This window comes from Temnothorax longispinosus, chromosome 1, assembly GCF_030848805.1.
Source record: "Temnothorax longispinosus isolate EJ_2023e chromosome 1, Tlon_JGU_v1, whole genome shotgun sequence".
Taxonomy (NCBI): domain Eukaryota; kingdom Metazoa; phylum Arthropoda; class Insecta; order Hymenoptera; family Formicidae; genus Temnothorax; species Temnothorax longispinosus.
In genome coordinates, this window is record NC_092358.1 from 13,050,620 (window position 1) to 13,066,727 (window position 16,108).

General features: G+C 34.7%; 1 pseudogene; it reads left to right on the forward strand.

The window, feature by feature from the left end:
* Positions 1 to 247: 247 nt before the first annotated feature.
* Positions 248 to 16,086, forward strand: LOC139811732 (uncharacterized; annotated as a pseudogene).
* The last annotated feature ends 22 nt before the right edge of the window (positions 16,087 to 16,108 follow it).

Genomic DNA, 16,108 nt, shown 5'->3' on the forward strand with positions numbered 1-16,108 from the left:
ACAGCAATATTTCTGCAATATTATGTGCTGTGTGGGACAGTATTACATTACATTTTATAAGGAAAATTATTATTCATTTTGAAATATATTCAGTAATTTTTTAATAACTTTCATTTCATTTTTCATCGATTTCATAATATTTTTAGCAAAATATTTCCATCAAAGCCACCTACTAAAAATAAGCCTTGTGTCCATAATGCTAGAAATCGCTCCGATCTTATTAAAAGAAAAAAAAATTTTTTACCAAATATTGAGGTCTGAAAAAGCTAAATTACCATAGATGGTAATATCGTTTCTTCGTTATTGTCGATAGTTGATAAAATGGGAAATATATCCTTATTTAAAATTTAAAGAAATCGTTTACTTGTTAATTAATTTTTATTAAAATATAGAGTAGTTTTCCAAACAATAAAATATATTTCGACATTTTATCCAAATAATTCTGGAGCGATTAGATAAAAAAAATTTTTTAGACTACATGTCTGCCAACTATACGCTTAATTGATTTTCATTGATTTTCTATTATTATATGGTTTTCCAAACTCTAAAAAGTTTTTTCCAAATTTCTCCAAATGATTTCCAAACGATTGGAAAAGATAATCATAAATAATTTTTAATTTGTTTGCCAACTATACGTTGGTGTTCGGAAACTACTTACACCCGGGGTGCACCTTGCCCCCACCACTACTCACCCGAATCTACCTTCAGAGTAGCGTTTCCGAACGCAGCCTATAGGCAGTGGTTTTGTGTGGAAAAGCATGCACCATTTGATGAAAAAGAACGCAGAGAAGTTTAGTGGTTTTAAGCGGAATTTCACGAAGCCATGGTGGAAGAAAACAGGTGTGCTCATACTCGAGACGGTTCTGCGCAGATGCCAGATGCAGCCATTTTTAAGTGGCCGTTTCAAAACATTTAAGGTTGTACCAAGTGACTTTGTGACATATCACAATGAGTACGTGCTCTATAAAAACGTGTAAAAACGATTCTCAAAAGAATTCAAAAAATATTCATTTTTTTCGGTTTCCGAAAAAAGTAAAGCTGTGTTATTAAAATGGGAAGCAGCTTGTGGAAAAAAAAATGTCAATATAAAAAACGGTATGTATGAAATCAATTAAATTCTTGCTTAATAAACGGTATGTATGAAATCAAATACATTCTTGCTTAATTGTGGGGATAGGATAGACGTGATACTCATGCAATAAAAATAATTTATTATGAAGGACGCATCTGTTCTGCTCACTTTGATGCAGCAGCATACAAAGAGACTTCGTGGATGCAACCGTATAACTTAGACCATACAACGGCAAAAAAACGTACATTGAAACCTGATGCAGTCCCCACGCAAAATTTAGGCTCATCAACTAGCGAAAGTGTACAAGCATCTTCTTCAGTAGTAAAGAGTGTGTATTATTATTATATATGGTTTTCTGACTTCAAATATAAATTTCTAATTAAGCTTACACAATATATTAATAATGTGTTCATCTTTTCAGGCCTTGATGTATCTACGATAACGCCAGATGCAATGCCTGCTGCGATGGATGTAGTACTGTCTGAAGACCAGATGGAGGCTTCGACTTCAGGACATTCATTAAATTTTGGTAAGAATTTATTTTTAAGAGAGGATTCTAGTATAACCGGGCGAAAAATGATGATTAAAATAAATATTGCGGGTACATATATGCCGTGTGTATATAGCCGCGAACCCGAAAAAATTCGCTCTCCAGCCGGTCACCCGACTGAGTAGTAACCCGCGCCTACGTTGTTTGACTTTGATTATCAAACGGACTAGTGGTGATCCTCTGACTCTGACGCTTCTTTTTTGCTTATACTTGTATGTGCATTTAGAGTGTTAAAAAAATCTTGTAATGACATATTAAACTGGCAAAATAAACGTTGCAAAATAAACGTTCTGCTAACGCGGCCATTTATTCAATTTAGGTGCGATGTAGATTTCATAAAATATTAAATTTATATAAAGATATTTTTTCTATTTAAAATAACTATTAACATATATATACAATATTTTATCTGCATGTAAAATTATATACATATAAAATTTTTTTTCAATATTTTTATTTGAATTTTAAAAGAGTAATAATCTTTTTTTACGTCCACTCGATAAACGTTTATAAAAAAACTTTTTCTTTTTCTTTATCTAGGAAAAAAACACTTTTTTAAGGTAGGCGTCTCGCTACGTGCTAGTCATGTGACTGTTTGTAGATTTTCACGTTCAGAAATATATTTCAGGCAATTTTTGCTAACGGAAAAATAATTTTATGAATTATGGTGTATTTCATACGTGACAAAGTATGTTACTTTTTCCAAATTATGTGATTTTTCTCATTTGACTCCGTTTTGATCAGCTGATCATGCGAGTCGTCGAGAAAGGTTATCATCTACTTTTTGATTAAATTTTGACAATTACTGAGAAAGGGTTTCAAAACGCATGACAGGAGTGTCAATCACTATCCAATTCGGCTAAGAAAGACGAGCCCCATAACCTGCAACTACAGTGATTAGCCAGCGGCGTTGCCAAGTCTTCCCAACCTCACCTCGACCAAAAAATGTCTGCTCGATTACCGCATTTTCACTAAAATAAACTAAAAAATTAGCAGCGAAATCTCCGGTAACCTATATATTTTATGGTTGCATTGGATTCTTCGAAATCTAATGTACAAAAAGCAATGTTTTTTTCTTACTTCATCTAATCGAAAAATACGAAAATATGTGATTGAAACCGTGATAGAGCCTTCTTTTCTGTATGAAGTAATGCAAAATTTGTGATTTTTGAGATCGATTTTCTAGAGTAAATAGTCGGTAAGGAGCCACAGAAAAAATCGACTGCAAAGCTGATCATATAATTTGATATAAAATCCAAAATCGAAAACTTTATCTAATACATGCCCTGACGAGACGACTACCTTAACTGTTTCTTTACATATCGTGTGCGTATATGCCGCTCTCTTAAGGCGGTCACCCATCCTAGTACAGTACCGCGCCCATGTTGCTTGACTTCGATGATCTAGTGGACAGTGACGATCTTCTGACCCTAACGCTTTTTTATTAATTGTACTTGTCTATAACAGGTACATCATTAAAGTGTTCAAAAATCTTGTAATGATATCTTCTTGATAGCTATAACACTGTATGAAATAGTTATCATAAAACTAATCACACGCAACTACATCCACTTATACCATAAATTCACCGCTTCAATCATAAAGTTGCGAAACAAACATATTGTAATTAATTTTGTGGTTTTTATTTTATTATTACTTTATATTATACATCATTAAAAAGTAAAAATAGTTATGTTACAAAAAGACTTTATTTGGACGACTTTAAGACGTCTTCAAAATATGACGCGCGTCTTTAGATATTTTCTTCAAGTCTCATACTAATTATTTATGCAAGAAAAAAATTCGATTTTTTTGACCGGTTACACTAGAATCTTCTCTTAAAATATGGTTGTATGTATGTACATTTGTATTTTGTTTGCATATTGAATATGTTTGTTACATTGCAGATACAGCTGATACAATGTCTGTTAAATTAGAATTCCATCGTGAAATAAAAGAGTTAAGAAGGAAATGTGCAAAATCGGAATTACTAATCAGGACTTTACAGCGTAAACTTGCTGAACAAAAACGAAAAGAAAAAGATAATGTAGAGAAAAATGTGCAGGAAATATTGAGCTCTGTATTTACTCCAGGTCAAATTAAAATGCTCCTTAATCCTTCGCAGAAAAAGACACATTGGTCTTCGGAAGACATAGTAGCTGCAATGTCTTTGTGCAGCGTAAGTCCGAAGGCCTATGTGTATTTACGAAAGGCACGAAATATCCCTCTTCCTGGAATGTCAACACTTCGAAAATGGGCAACGGCATTTGATTTGACTGAGGGCATTTTAAAAAATGTCATAAATATTATGAATTATAAAGACCAATCTATGTCGGAAATAGAAAAGATGACTGTTTTATGCTTCGACGAAATACATATTATGGAACAAATTGCAATTGAAAGGAGGGAAGAAAGAGCGATTGGACCAAATAAGAAATGCCAGGTTATAGTTTGTAGACCCTGGTAACTATCTCCGATAGAAAACGATAAAAAAAATTTCTTATTGTTTTTAATACGGTTAGTGAATCGTTTATTTACGGTACTCTATCAGAAACTCACGTTACAAAATACTTGGGATCCTATCGTAAATGTCTTATCAGCTATACATCAGTTTCTATCGTTTTTAATATGGTTAGTGAATCGTTTATTTACGGTATTCTATCAGAAACTCACGTTACAAAATACTTGGAATCTTATCGTAAATGTCTTCTCAGCTGCACATCAGTTTCTATCGTTTTTAATATGGTTAGTGAATCGTTTATTTACGGTACTCTATCAGAAACTCACGTTACAAAATACTTGGAATCCTATCGTAAATATCTTATCAGCTATATATCAGTTTCTATCGTTTTTAATATAATTAGTGAATCGTTTATTTACGGTATTCTATTAGAAACTCACGTTGCAAAATACTTGGGAGGTGCTTTTCAGGTGCTCCAAAATTAGTACAAAATGCGGATAAATATTATAGCTTGTTAAAGTGTCATAGTAACTATTATAAGAATTTCATGAATAATAAAGAGGTACATGTATATGAAAGGTGCATATTTAGCGGAATTGTGCTCCACACTGCAGCGTACAGTAAAACTATTAAAACCAACGATTCTGTAGTATGTACAATTAGACGATGATACAATTATCGAAATATTAAATTTTATTATTGTAAATAAATGTTGCTTTGTCGTTTGTGAAGTTCTGACAACCATGCCTGCGGTCTATAATCAATTAAGAATAAATCATATGTTACAAGTTACTAGCGAAGCACAAGATGAAAAAATAATTCCGATTCAGCTGATAAAACGTAAACTTGTGGTCGTCGAAATAAAATGTGACAAATTTCTTTGTACAATGCCGAACCAATTTGAAACATTATAACTATATATTAATATATCACTTTAATTATCAGTTAAAAAAACAAAATATATCTGTTCATAATTCTTCATATTTGTACACTTATATAAAATATATTTCTAATAAATTAAGATTAATTACAGACTGGCGTTTAATTTATTATTAAAAATTCCGTGAAAGTTTATCTAACATATAGTTAAAATTATTTTTCATAATTTTCTATAAAAAAGTATCAAAATTGATTCAGCTCTTTTGGCGTAAAAACAGCACGCGTAGAAATTAGTATATATTCAACTTAATTTTTCATAAAAATCCATAGCTTTCTGTGAAAAAGTATAAAAAATTGTAGTTATTCATAGTTTTTCATATATCTGAATTATTAGATGTATGAAAATCGAAAAATTTCTATGAATACCCAGACAGCACGCATGTCCAAAAGCGGGACATAAGACGTCTAAAAAGCATCTAAAAGACGTGTTATGTCCCGATTTTGGACTTGGTGCTGTCTGGGTATTCACAAAATATGATTTTCATAGAAATTGTTTTCGTCTGCTGCTTCTAAACAATTCGGTTAATATCGTTGATATACGATAGATAATGATTAGCTGCCGTACAGAAGATGATTGTCAGTCGGAAAATCCTGATAAGAAACGATAGATGTGTCGGTTCGGTTAAGTCGTATAAATATCGACGAGATGTCTATTGTATTAACCTTATAAAAACATATGCAAAGTAGAAGGTTTTCAAACGATTCTGTTGGAATGAAAAGGTTGGCAGCACTGCTCGGTGCAACCTATCTCTCTCGCCCTGTTTAAGTTTGTCGCCACGAGCGCGCTCTAGTGTTTTTATGTAGTCAGTACGTTTGTGTGATCTCAGAGAGAACGACGTGTTAAATATACTTTGGAAGAAAGAAGATTTTGTTCTCTTGTTTTCCTCACCCAACCGAAATTTCCAACAGGTTACGGGCCTAGCACGCTTCCGCTGCGCTAACTAATTGCCTTTTTCTTTGCGAGCGATATAAGTAGGCAAAGAAAGGGGAAAGAAGAGGCTTAAGAAAATTCTAGAAGGCCACGAGGCCGCTGAAACCGAGGAAAACTGCGATTCAGAAATAGAAATTGTCTCAACGGATGGGTAAAGTATAACATAAAAGCTATTGCTTGATATAATCAATAAACGCGTAAATATTTAATGAAAAAAATAAGGAAAATGCAATTGTGTAAAAAGTTAATTGTACGAAAGTAAAAATATGGTAGGCACATTGGTATGCAGAAACCGATGAAAGACAATGAATCAAGCATATATTTAGAACAAAATAGATATATGTAACTTAGACGAGTGATATCGTAAGACGAAAGTGTGTGCGTTTTGTTTTATTATCGATGCTCTAGTGGACTCATGGAATTTGAGAGAGTTCGGTGTCGTCGGGTGGGTTCTAGTGTTGATACAGCGCGGTACGGGTTTCTGCATGCCGGTGTTTTTGTTTTGTTTTGCGTCTGTGTGTGGGACAGCGTTGCGTAGGAAACTTGATTGTTCCGATGCGAATAGTCAACTCGACAAGTTTAATAAGACCACGTAACAATAAAACGTAATGATCAAAATAAAATCGACATTATTGAATTATCTTAATGAAATTAAAGATATTGATCATTAAACGAACGAAATCATTAAGGAATAAGAAGGAAACGAACGAGCATTCAATTGAATAGTAAATCAAATGGATTATTTTATTTACGGCAGTACTAAAATAACAAAACGATTAGACGAAAAACGATCTGGTACAATAGTTTACAAGAACGTAATCAAGATAAATCAATAAATGTTAATTATTTGATTATTTTAATTTTTGTTTTGACAACCGTCGTAAATGAACCAGTCACTTGTTAAACAGAGAGAGAGAGAAAACGAAAGCTTGCGAGGGATCCAGAAAACAACGAGTAATAATGAATAGCGTTGATTTTAAGATTTGAATCAGCTTTAGACACAGAAACCTGCTTCTCGGGTGATTGGATTCTCTGTCTCAGTTGTGTTCACTGTGGAGAGGATTCTTGTCACTAGAATCATTACAGAAGTGTGTGATAGTAGCATGCATGAAAGTGTGATTTGTTTCGAATTTTCGGTGCTTGCTGTGCGGCATCGAGATTCAGAAGCATATGTCTCCGATCTGTCAGAACAGGAACTATAAAGAGGCATTACGACGTGTTGCGACTGCGACATTTGAACGAAAGGTAAATAATCGTGTTTTTACAGAGGAAAACGATACTTTCGTAGTGGCGGAAGATAATATGGCAGATAGCGAGCAAAACCGAGAGGACGGCGACGGTTCACAAAAACCAAAAGGTCAAGTGACTACTGCGGCTATTATGGAAAACTTCGAAGCTCAAGCCTCAGATGAGATTCACGAACACGGTCAGAACTCAGGTAAAATTAGCGAGATTGTTCGGAACATGTCTTGTTTAATCTCGATGGATAACGAATCGCACGGTATTAAGAATATCTAATCTTTACAAAGAACAACAAACAGAAAATCAACGAAACTGTAACGAACAGTTGATTCAAATAATAATATAAAAATAACTAAACAAATAGTGTAAAAGTAACGATAAATCAAAACTTGAACAAATCTGCTAATTCTTCTTTGTGTCTAATCTCGCAGGAAAAGAGGAGTTCAGTAAACTAACACAAAAATATATAGCCCTACAGGACATGCTGAATCGAACAATCCAGATGCAACAAGAAGCTAAAACTGAGTTTGGAAAATTATTGAAAGCTAAACAGGTGGAAACGACTAGTGAGAAAGCAGTTAAAAGAATCGACCAATCAAAGCCGCAAATAACGTCAATTGTCAATATGCCAGCGGTAAACTCTTCAACACCCGAATTTCGAAATTCAGTAGTTTCAGAAGATATGATTAGAAACATTTTCCGTGAAGAACTAAACAAACTAAACTTAGACACAAACATTCCGAAAAATTGTGCTCAGGAAAAGGAACAAACCACGCAGGCTAACAATTCGAATATGGCTGATCAAATAAAAGAAGCTATTCGAATCGAGGTTGTCGATAAAAACAATAGCACGAAAAGAGATTACAAGCTAGGTCCCCAAGTAAAGTTTGAACACTTTTATGAATTTTTCAAGTCAGAATTGCGTACCAACGATTTACTTTACGTTATAGACGAAAAAATAACTCCCCCAAAAGGAACAAACGATCAAATTAAAGAAAAACATTTACACAGTGTTAGAGATATTCTAATTAATTGAATTGATCAGACATATCACTCTAAGATTCTAAGTATTCAAGATCCTAAACAAATTCTTAACGTGTTGAAAGAGTTTAAACGATGCGAGACAAATTTAACCAGTGTTAGCATAAGACGACAATTGTATTCCATGGAATACAAAGTAAACGAGTCTGCGATGAAATTCTGGGATCGGTTCGAAGAGTTGATACGAAGTTATGAAAATATTCCGGATTCAACTCCGCTCTCTGACGAGGAAAAACGAGACGCCTTTTATAATGCAATATTGCCTGTTTTCCCAGAAGTCCAAACACTCGACTTTATGTTAAAAAATCAAACGGGTAAAGGACTAACCTACAACGGACTTAAATCATTTATAGTTGAAGCCGAAGCTAATCGAGCAAATGCAACTACTTCAAAGAAGACTGTATCTGCTTTCTCGGCAGCACGTTCGAAACGATGGGTAAACGAACGATGCTACGAATGCGATGACTATGGTCATCTTCAAAAGGACTGCTCGAGAAAAGGGCGAGGTCTCAAAAAATGCTATGAATGCAACAAATTTGGCACTCACAAAGCGGCAGATTGCTGGCAAAGGCTTAACAAGCCAGGTCAAGGACGCGGAGGAAAACGACGTGATGAAAATGGAAGATATGATCAAAGATTACATTCCAATAATAAACAATCTTTCAAGCCTCAGAGCCAAAGAAACCAGTTCAGAAATTACAACAAACAGCGAGGAACATTTAATAGAAACAACAGAGGGCGTACGAACGGGAACAAGAGCTTAAACAAATGGAATAAAACTAATCCCAACGGCGGTAACCAGCGTCAACAATCCCAAACTGGAGCGAACACGGTCCCAAAGGCGAATTTTGCATCCCAGGCAAATGACAAAGAAAACATGGAGAAAGGTATGTATAATGTTTTATTTTCACTTACGACCGGGAGAGAGACGATTGTAGAAGAACCTAACGACTGTACAGAAAATATTCAGTCTACCACCTTTGTGGCGGACTCGGGAGCCACTGAACATTTGATTTTCTCAAAAGACTTTCTTAAAAACTTTAGCGATGTAGGGATTAGTATAATTAAATGTGCAAATAAAGACGAAAAGGCAAATTTACTTACAGAAGGTCAGGGACACTTGTATTTACTTACTAACACAAAAAATAAAAGAGCCTTTGTATTGAATAATGTCATTTACTCTAAATCACTATCAGAAATTTTGTTATCTTTACGACGCTTTGCGGAGGCCGGGTGGAACATACACTTGGACAATAAACGAATTGATATTTATGACCCCGAAACAAATGAAACATTTATTTCGGGCATATACGATAGTCCTTATTGGATAATTGAATTCGAAATCAACAAAAAACAGGATTTGAACGATGGGCAACGATTTCACGAGCTTTCGCCCACAGTAAACTTAGCTACAAATGCTGAGGAAAGATCAGTAAAAGAACAAATGCATGATATCGGGAAGACTTGTGAGTCGAGAACGGAAGTTCAGGGTGAAAGTGAGAAACTAACTGAAGAACGACTCGAATATGAACAAACAGGGAAAATAAAAGAAATAAACAGTCAGGAAACTCAGGAAGAAAAAGACGATGCTGTTAAAATGATTGATCAAACAACCGTTGAAACGACTGTTAAGACTACCGAGAAAACCTCAGAGAAATCAATAATTGAAAAAGATTATCTTAAACGAATAACTTCAAATTTTGATACAACGATTTTGGATAGAAAAATTGTTAATATTGACGAATTGCCCTCGGTTGATTTGTTGGATTGTGATTCACCGTTTACGGATTCTTATAATAATTTTATTAAATCTAATAAAACAATGTTGTGGCATGTACGTATGGGCCACGCATCCCTTAATTACTTTAAAAAACTTCAAACGATCTGGACTGAAAATGAAGAACTCCAAAAGGTTAAGTTTGACCGATCGATTCTAGATTGTGAAGTCTGTGCTTTATCCAAAATACAACGATTGCCTTTTAAAAACGAACGAGGACGAGCAAAACGACCGCTGCAGATCATTCACTCTGATTTGATGGAAAAAATCTCCCCAGCAACATACCCTTCAGGTTATCAGTACATTGCAATTTTCATGGATGATTACTCACGAATGGCTATGGCTTATCCGATGAAAAGTAAAGATATGACGGGTCATTGTCTTGAGGAATTCTTGAGAAGTTCTAGAAATCTGTTAGGCAGAAATGAAAAGGTGTGTTATTTGCGATCAGACAAAGGCACAGAATTTACCGGTGGATATACCGACGAAGTGCTATCGCGAGAAGGTATTGAACGGCAGTCAATTTGTCCGGACACACCGCAACATAATGGCGCTTCGGAACGCTTTAATCAAACGATACAGAAAAAGACTCGAGCTCTTATGCTAGATTCAAAATTGCCATCGAATATGTGGGATCTAGCTACTGGTGCTGCAGTCTATGTTTATAATAGAACTCCCAGTAAATCTATCAATTACAAGACACTCATTACTAAATTCACGTCAGAATACAAAGTTGATTTGAATCAAATAAAACGATTTGGATGTCTAGCCTACTGGAGAGTAACACGAAAACCGGAATCAAAATTTTCAGCGCGCGGGATACGAGGTGTTCTTGTAGGATACACACCAACGGGTTACCAGTTCTGGAACCCCGAGACGAAGAGATTTTACGAATCAAAAGATATGAGGTTTAACGAAAAATTAGTATACGGAGATAAATTTCGGAAAAACACGAAAGATGTTCCATCTCTGGCGAACGAAGAGTTAACCTTTGAAGAAAAGTTTGAAGAAAAAGCTAAAAGTGACAGCGAAGAACAGTCAAAAACGGAGGGAGAGATAAAAAGAAGTAGAGGAAGACCAAGAAAACGACCTTTAGAAATGAATAATGAAATTAATAAAAACACTAAACTTAAACCAAACCCCTATGAAAATCCGTATAACACTCGAAGCCGAAAGGTGCGGGACACAAGCTTTGCAGGTATGACTCTGACAACAACAGAAAACGAGTTAATTGAATTTCCAACAATTGAAGAGGAATTTGAGGCAACCGAAAACGAAAATGTAGATAAATTATTGCACACTTTCTTTGCAAAATTAAACGAAGATCCGGTAACGATTGAAGATGCGATGATGTCTGAAGATAAAGAAAACTGGAACGCAGCCATCAAAGATGAACTCAATTCAATGAGTAAGAACAAAGTATGGAAATTAGTAGATCGCCCACAGAATGACGGGTCTGGCAAACAACCTAATATAATCGATTCAAGATGGATATTCAAACGGAAAACGGAGTCGAACGGTAATACAAAATTCAAAGCACGATTGGTAATAAGGGGTTTTAAGGACAGAAACATCTACGATTTGAAGGAAACTTATGCCCCTGTTTCGAGATTAGTTTTGGTCAGGACAGTATTGGCTGTTATAAATTATCTTGATCTCGATGTGTGTCAGCTTGATGTTAAAACCGCATTCCTAAACGGGACAATTGATGAAGAGATATTCATGGAAATTCCTAAGGGGGTAATGGTTACGGATGAAACGCGAGAAAAGAAGATTTGTAAATTGAAAAGAGCACTGTATGGCCTTCGGATTAGTCCAAAACGATGGAATGAGAAATTCACGGAAATAGCTAACTCTTTAGGTTTAATAAGCGATGACCACGATCCGTGTCTTTTCACTTGGCATTTTGAAGACAAAATAGCATTGCTGGTATTGTATGTGGATGATATGCTCATCGCGAGTAACGACAAGGATAAGCTGACTGAAATTAAAAACGAATTAAAGCGAGCTTTTGAAATTTCGGACCTTGGTGAACCCAAAGAATTTTTAGGACTAGAAATCAAACGCGATCGTAAAACTAAAAATTTGAATATTACACAAGAAAAGTATGTAAATCGTATCTTGATTAAATTCGGTTTTGAGAACGCGCATCCACAGAACACACCAATGATTACGAAACAAGTTCAGAATAAAGAACGCAAACAACGCGAAAAGGAAAATCACGATGAGTTCCAAAGACAAGAAAATGTGCTAAACGAAACGACGGTAGATGCCCCGTACCGGGAAGCAGTAGGAAGTCTGCTGTACCTTGCAGGTGCAACAAGACCGGATATAGCTTACTCAGTAAATGTCTTGAGCAGGCATCAGACTAATCCGACAGAATACGAATGGCAAATGGTTAAACGAGTGTTCAGATATTTAAAAGGTACAACGACTGTAGGTTTGAATTACTATGGCCAACGTAATGATCTACTGGCATATTCCGACTCTAGTTTTGCAGACTGTAAAAACTCGATTTCTACGTGTGGTTATGTCATCCAACTATTCGGTGATACGATTGCATGGAAAACTCAAAAACAGAGTTATGTAGCCTTGTCTACATGCCAAGCCGAATATGTCGTTATGAGCCATGCGTGTCAAGAAATCGTGTCGATAAATAAATCGTTAAATCGAATGCTGAACGATAGTTTTCTCCCTGCCTCATTAATGTGTGATAACAAAGCAGCGGAAACGTGTGCGAAAACAAGTCAGGGAAATAAACTACGACATATGACAGGAATTAAAGAAAAAGATGTTAAGAAGTGTGTAAAAGAAAACAAAGTAGAAATAAAATGGGTATCAACTAAAGAACAGTGGGCAGATATAATGACAAAAGCATTATGCTATAAAACCCATGTACGAATGCGAGATAAAATATTAAATTGTGAACGACGGTAAAACACGATGAGAAACGATCGGTTCAAACAAGCACTAATTACTGATATGATCTTTGACTGATTGCAGGAGACTGAGCGGGGAGCGTACATACAGGAAGAAAATTTAGTTTATAGAAATATTCAATAAGTTTATAATATAATTACGGTAGTTCGCATTTAACGACAGGATGTAAACGCTTTAATATTTTATTTTTAATTTGTTCTAAAATACATCTTGCGGTTTTTGTTATAAATATTTCTAATACAAAGTTTGTATTTAGCCTCGATTGAATAAGAATAATTTTAAGTTTTAAGAAGTTATAAGAAGTTATAAGAAGATAGGTTGACCTCGGGACAGAGTGTTGGAATGAAAAGATTGGCAGCACTGCTCGGTGCAACCTATCTCTCTCGCCCTGTTTAAGTTTGTCGCCACGAGCGCGCTCTAGTGTTTTTATGTAGTCAGTACGTTTGTGTGATCTCAGAGAGAACGACGTGTTAAATATACTTTGGAAGAAAGAAAATTTTGTTCTCTTGTTTTCCTCACCCAACCGAAATTTCCAACAGATTCAATTTATATCATTAATATACGATAGAAAACGAACCGATTTGCTGCCGTACAGAAGATGATAAGTTGTATGTCGGAAAATCCTGATAAGAAACGATAGATGTGTCGGTTCGGTTAAGTCGTATAAATATCGACGAGATGTCTATCGTATTAACCTTATAAAAACATATGCAAAGTAGAAGGTTTTCAAACGATTCAATTTATATCATTAATATACGATAGAAAACGAACCGATTTGCTGCCGTACAGAAGATGATAAGTTGTATGTCGGAAAATCCTGATAAGAAACGATAGATGTGTCGGTTCGGTTAAGTCGTATAAATATCGACGAGATGTCTATCGTTTTAACCTTATAAAAACATATGCAAAGTAGAAGGTTTTCAAACGATTCAATTTATATCATTAATATACGATAGAAAACGAACCGATTTGCTGCCGTACAGAAGATGATAAGTTGTATGTCGGAAAATCCTGATAAGAAACGATAGATGTATCGGTTCGGTTAAATCGTATAAATATCGACGAGATGTCTATCATTTTATTCTTATATATCCGTATTAATGCATACGGTAAAATTATTACCATAAATAACGATACATATTATATCGTGTATATACGATTGATTCAGACGGGCAATAATTGTACATATAGAAAACGATTCATAACTATAAAATTTGTATAGTTATTTTCTTATTCGGACCTAAAACGATAGAAACCGATTCGATTCGATTAATGTTTTATCTGTCTTCTAAATATGCAACGATAGAACCGATAAGATACGATTAAAAACGATACAGATATAGCCGTTTTTAATCGGATATGGTTACCAGGGAAGATTATTAGAGCTCATAAATTGTCAAGATTGCATGTCGTCAGATTAGACGTCGTAGGATCTCAAAGGCAAAATGTAAAATTAGCCACGCAAATATTTTCAAATACCATTGCAGCTGAATGGTGCGGTCTTCGTGGTTTCATGAACAATTGCTTGACGTAGCCCAAAACTGTACGTTTTCTCAGTTTATTTAATAAATGGTTTGATCTGTTTAATAGTATTAGCAAGTTCGGTAACCACGAAGGACTTCACGCCTATGGTATAGATTTGGAGAAGCAAAATGCTATTTTAAACGAAGTAACAAATGTGGTAAAAAATATGAGAGTAGGTAAACGAAAGAGTCTACTTTCCTTTCAAAAAGGGATTTTATTATCTAATGCTTCGTTAATGCGTTTATACGAAGACATCACAAGTAAAAATGCAGACATAAAATATATCATGACCAACCGCCTTAATCAAGATGTGATCGAAAATTTATTTGCGTACATCCGAGCTATGGGAGCAAGTTATGACAACCCAACACCATTGCAATTTCGATACAGACTACGTTGGTATGTGCTAGGAAAGCATTCGTTAGATGTATTTACTACCGGCAGTAATACCTGTATGCAAGATTCTTCGGAAATGTGCTTAACTAGCGATATCAACTTTGGCGACGAGGAAAAAGAAGAAGAGAGAGAGGAGAGTAGAAAGGAAAATACCGACGATTACGACGAGGCAGATGAGTTAATTCTAGAGAATATGCAATATAATGCACATTCGAATGAAGGCTTTGATAAAGATTGTTTATATGAATTTATGGAATTTGAAGATGAAAACCCTGAAAATGATGACCCTGGTAAGCTATAAAATATGTGTGTAAATATGTACACGGAAAAAAAATTTATATATATTTAGTCGACTCCGCCGTAAAATAATAAATTTGTATTTTTATTTTTTATGTATACTATGTATATGTGTGTATGTACGTATGTATGTATTATTATTAAGTAATCACTTCTACAGGCAGATAAATTACATGTGAAAGTGAGGCAGCGTTCCGTTTGACCACGTTGCGATTAATTGACTCACAGCCCTCGGTGCCTGAAGTTTTTCCACTGGACCAGCATATCAGAAATTTTTATTTTAAATCAGCCAATTGTCGACGTGGTCAATCGGATCCCACCCAAAAATAATATACTATTTATTACATTATATTATACGCCTTTTAACATATATATATATATATATATATATATATATATATATATACATATAGATACAAGTATAAATATACAATATTCCCCAACTGAAGATGAATTGAGACTTTTGGATCAAGTGGAAGAATTGAATGTAATTGATGTAATAAAAGAAGAGGGTCTTAAATACATCGTAGGTTATGCGGCTTTCAGATTTCGGAGTCAATTTCCATTTTTAGGAACCCCAACAGAATTATTGATTAATCCAGATAACGACTGGATTAATCATATTTCTAGAGGAAGAATAATCAGCCCTTGTGTCGAATTATTTGAAACGGCGAAAATCATGGAAAAGTTATTTCATGATTATCATGGTTCTTCTATTTGTAAGGAGCCATGGATTTTTAAAACATTAGCGTCGAAAATCATCGCATTACAAGATAAAAACTGCTTAGAAATACCAAACAAAGTATTATTATGCTTAATACGCACAAGGACATATATTCGTGTTCGAGAATTAAACAAGAAATTAAAAAGTGACGCATATAAAAGGAAGAAAACAAAAAAAAAATGAGAAAAATTACTAACATTAAAAAATAAGTACG